This window comes from Sceloporus occidentalis, unplaced genomic scaffold, assembly GCF_023333645.1.
Source record: "Sceloporus occidentalis isolate IW3139 unplaced genomic scaffold, rSceOcc1.0.p SCAF_57, whole genome shotgun sequence".
Taxonomy (NCBI): domain Eukaryota; kingdom Metazoa; phylum Chordata; class Lepidosauria; order Squamata; family Phrynosomatidae; genus Sceloporus; species Sceloporus occidentalis.
The window spans coordinates 6,117,325-6,122,688 of NW_028317037.1; positions in this window are offsets into that span (position 1 = coordinate 6,117,325).

The following is a 5,364-nucleotide window of genomic DNA, read 5'->3' on the forward strand; positions in this document are numbered from 1 at the left end:
CCCCCCCACTTTGCCCCAAGATGGCTCCCTCCAGCAAGACCCCTGGGGAGGCTCTTCTCAAGTGTCAGACACCTCCTGTGTTGTCATTTCATCATCAGGTGGTTTTAGTGGCAAGCTTTGCCATTGCCTTCCTCTGAGGCTGAGACAGTGTGACTTGAGTGTATGCGAGAGTGTGTGTGTGTGCATGCGCCTTCAAGGGGTTTTCTTGGGAGGTTTGTTCAGAGAGGGTTTACCTTTGCCTTCTTCTGAGGCTGAGAGTGTGTGACTATCTCAAAGGTTTTCAGAGGGGGTTTGCCTTCACCTTCCCTTAAGACAGAGAGTGTGACTAGCCCAGTGGGGTTTTTTAATGCCCAAGCAAGGGATTGCACCCAGGGCCTCCTCCACCAATGCCTCCTGCTGCACTTCCTGAGATGCATTTAACCTCAGAGGTGATCCAAAATCTCCATGTCTTTGAATTCAGTTTTATTATTATTTGAAAGAAAGAAGTTGGCAGCATGAGCTTTCCCAAAGCATGCTTCCTCAGATGCATTTAGTCTCACAGGTGATCCAAAATCTCTGTCTTTGAATTCTATTATTATTATTATTATCTGAAAGAAAGAAGTTGGCATCATGAGCTTTCCTAAAGCCTACTTCCTCAGATGCATTTAGTCTCACAGATGCAACAAGATCTCTATAACATAAGGATTTATATTAATGTTTTTTTTTAAAAAAAATGTTAATATTTTTAGCTTTTAATTGGTTATGGCCTCCATTTTTATTGAATGCCCAACTTTTTGGGTAAATTTTGTCCAGCATTTGACCTACATTTTGGTCTACATATTGTCCTAGAAATTTTGGGTTGGGCATTGTGATTTTATGATTTTCGTTTGATGTAACTGTTATGGATTATTTTATGGAACCCGCCTTGATCCATAAGAGAGGTGGGATAATAATTATAATTATAATTATATTTTCCCTACATTTTCCCCAGTTTGGTGGTAGAGAATTATGGCAACCCTACCCCAAAGGAGCCGCACGAGTCACGTCATCGACACACACCCCATGTAAACAGTGGTGTGCCAAGATGGTGCCCGCGGTGCGCAGTAGGACTCGAGACATTAAAAAACATAGGGGCCCCAAATGTACTTTCTGCCCCAGGGCCCCTAAAGGCCTAGCTACGGGCCTGGATTCAGTTTGCAAAGGGACCTATTATTGTTGTTGTTGTTGTTGTTATGCAAAGACCTAGCTGTGTGAGTCAGTTTGCAAAGGGACCTTCCATGATTATCATAATCATCATCATTATTGTTGTTGTTATTATTATTATGCAAAGACCTAGCTGTGTGAGTCAGTTTGCAAAGGGACCTTCCATGATTATCAATATTATTATTATTATTATTATTATTAGCATGCAAAGAGCTAGCTGTGTGAGTCAGTTTAAAAATGCCCAAATGTGCTTCGTGTATGTTTGGGAATGGGGGAGCGGGGTGGACAGAAAGGGAAGTACATTTGTGCCATCTGTCTAGGAATAATACCAAAATGTCCTCCATTTCGATCATGCCTAAGAAACATGCATTTATTTTAACATTTTAAAAAAATCATCAATTTTTTTCGCATGTCCTCCATTTTGTATAAAACTTGTCCTACATTTGAATATATTGTCCTACGGTTTGGAGGTCCTGACTTATGGCAACCCTATTCAGAGGCCGTCTCCTCAGCTGTAGGGAAGGGTTGCTCTGAGTGCGAAGGAGGAGGAGGTCCAAGGGGTGAGGGAGGGAAGGCAATGGGAAAAGGTCAGTGCCAATGGCCATGGAGGGCAGAAGGTGACAATGCCTAGGAAACTCCTCTGAGTCCCAGCCATTCTAGGAATGAGAGGCAGGAGGGAGTCCAGGGGGCTGAGGGGTCTCCTTTCCCAAAGGGGGAGGCAAGGACCAGTGGACTAGGCTTGCCATATCCCGCCTGGGGGCAGGACTTTCCCGGTTTGGGGCGGGGCCACATGGTCCCGCCCCAGTTTAGCCCCTCCCCCGGGACCTCCCCCCCAGCAAGGCCCTGGAGGCAGCTCCAGCCCTCCCCATGGCTGTGTGCCACCCTCCCTGCCTCCCTGCCTGGCTTAGCCTAGAGAGCAGGGCTTCAAGACATCTGCCACTCAGAGCTATTGCCAGCCCACTTGGTATATATACCCTGCAAAAGGCATTACTTTCAGGTTACAGTGAGCAAAGAAAAAAAGGCCATCAATCGTTCCTGTTTCCCTGGGAGTCTAAATGCCTCATCTTTTAAATGTATAGCACTCAGTATTGTTGTAATTCTTTATCACAGGGTCGTTTTTGAGGCCCTAAACACCTTTCCTTGTAATATGCAAATTTCTCCCGAAGCTGACCAATGGGAAAGAAGCAATCAGCCCCCCTCCCCTTGGGTTGGTTTTCAAGGGCTTGGAAGGAAGAGATTTTGCCTTGCAAGTTGCTGGTAAATAATAGAAGGCTTTGGGGTAGCAAAGGCTGCAGAATTAGTTTGACCCCCCCCTTAAACATCCATGTCTCAGTGCTATGGGATTCTTGGAATTGTAGTTTCTTGTGGCACCAGAGCTCTTTTGACAAAAGGAGACTGAATGGAGGCGTTGCCTGGCTGGGGGCAGAGCCTCTTGCCAGCAGTGAGAAGGCTGCGATGATGAGGAAAAGCAGGGGCTCCTCTGGTGGTCCTGGCCACTTCCCTTGGCTCCCTCCCTCCTCCTCCTCCTCCTCCTCCTCCTCTCAGAGCTCATTCACACTCCCTGGCTTTTCTCTCCCCCCCCCCCTCTGCACTTTGAGACCCCTTTAACTGCCAAAGCTCAATGCCACAATAAACTACAATTCCCAGGAATCCATAGCACTGAGCCCTGGCAGTCCAAGCAGTGTGTTTTGGACACAGAGATCCTCCAAATGAATCCAGTCCCTAGCTTTTATATCTCTCACACACACTGCAGGAATAATAACCCGCTTTGAGACTGCTTTAACTCAGTGCTAGGGAATCCTGGGAATGCTAGTGTTTGGGAGACATTGAGACTTCTCTGTCAGTGATGGCTCTGAGGCCACAATAGACTACAATTCCCAGGATTCCCCAGCACTGAGCAGTCTCAAACTGGACCATTTCCTCAGTGTGGATGCACCTGGGGAGGCATTCTGGGCACTGCAGTTCAACTACGTTTGGAGGGTTATGGGACTCCCTGTTAGAGATAGCTCTGGGGCCACAATGTACTACAATTCCCAGCATTCCCCAGCAGTAACCCAGGACAGTTAAGTCACTATCAAACTGGATTATTTCCTCAGTGTGGATGCAGCTTTGGTGAGGAACTCTGGGCATTTCAGTCCAGCATTGTTTTATTTCTGCAGTGTGTTTTGGACCAGAGACAAGGTGACCAGGCATCCTCCTCCTTTTCCAGGACATGTCCTCTTCTGTCACATTTCAAAATGTCCTCCATTTGGATCATGGCTAAGAAGCATGGATTTATAATTACATGGGTGTTTTTAGCTTTTATTTTTGGCCATGTCCTACATATTTTTGCTTGGGTGCCCTACATTTTGGGGTGAGGGCATTGGTCACCTTGGTCAGAGAGCTTTCCAGGGGTTTAACTGCCATTCTGCTGTGGTGCTGGAACAGACCACCATTCCCAGAATTGCACAGCATTCAGCCAAGACAGTTAAAGTGGTCTCAAACCAGATTATTTCTCCAGTGTAGATGCAGCCCAAGCCTTTTGCCTCTCTTATGCCTGAGATTTCAAAGCCCAGCCCTGGCACCACAACAAACTACAAATCCCAGGATTCCATAGGATGGAGTGATGAGAGTGAAAGCAGTGTGGCAGCAGCCTAAGTGTGCTTAATGCAGTTCTTAACATGGTGCACCTCTTGCCTACAGAGTCTCACAAGACTTTTTTGTTGAACAACTTGTACCCATTAACTCCATTTCATGTCTCCTTTATTTAGTGGGGAGGAATACAGACAAAACAAGTCAAAATGAAGAAAAACCAAAGTCCCTTGACCAAAGGGTTTGGTTGTGGAATAAGCCTCTGAAATATGCAAGAGGCAATGTTAAAATAAAGCCATGTTCAATGCTCAAATGTGCTGTTTGGAATGGGGAGAGGGGGGTGGCCAGAAAGGGAAGTACATTTCCGTGATCTGTCTACGAATAATGTCAAAATGTCCTCCATTTTGATCATGCCTAAGAAACATGGATTTATATTAACATTTCTAAAAAAAGCCTCAATTTTTGAGTGTCCTCCATTTTTATAAAATGTGTCCTACATTTGAAAACGTTGTCCTGCATTTGTCCTACATTTGTCCCGGTTTGGAGGTCCTCACTTATGGCAACCCTACGGTGGACCCTCTCCAGCTAGGGCCCAAAGGGAGGGTCTCTTTTCCACCTCTCTCCTCCAGCACACAAAGTCCAGCCTCCCCACTGGCCCTGAGTCCCTGCCTCCCCTTCCTCAGACCCCACAGGCCCCTTCCCTCCTTCCTTCCTTTGCCCCAAAATGGAGAGTCAGAGGCACAAAGGGACACACTTCTTTCCTTTTGCCCTTGGAGCCTGGCCTCCTTCTCGCTCTGGAGCCTCAGGAGAGAAAGAGAAGCCTCTGTTCAACTGAGGCCACAGAGAAGGTTCTGGAACATTATTCCCCACAGTCACAAGCACCACAAAATGGCCACCAGAACACAAAAGCGCTGCCAGAACACAAAATGGTCGCTGGAACACAAAATGGCTGCCAGAACACAAAATGGCTGCCTCTGCCTCAGCGCTTGGCAGTTGGCGGCCTTCAGGGGAGAGAGAGAGAGAGACTGAGGGAAGAGTGGAAGGAGGTCCTGGAGGGAGGGGGTCTTGGGAGATAGAGAGCCTTCCTGAGATATTCGGTGTTCAATTCCTAAAAAGGGGTTTCTGGCCTCATAAAGGATTTGGGGCAAACTGGATCTGAAAGGCAGTAGCAGCGTTTTCTCTTGCCAATGGGATTTACAGTTTATTTCCTGGACTTGATCTCCCAGAATCCACAGGGCCAGAAAGAGGAGGGGGCCCTGCACTGCAGTAAGGCCCCTCCAGTCCCTCATTGTCCGGGAATGCTGCCAGCAGACACTTGACAGTAGCTGATAACAGAGCCTTAGCACAGTGGAAGTGAAAGTAAAGCAGACCTTGCAAGGAATCAGTCTGAGAGCAGTCCGAGAAAACAAGCCGAGTTCAGTATTCCAGAAGTCCAAACGTTCCGAGAGTCAAGCCGAAGTCAGGATACCGAGAAACAACGTTGATCAAACAGTCCAAGGTCAAACAGCCAAGAGATAACCAAGTCCGGTCCAAGGTCAAGGTAACAAAGAATCCAAACACTAGGAGCTAGTGCTAGCAGCAATCACGCCGAGAGATCATGCAATAAACTCT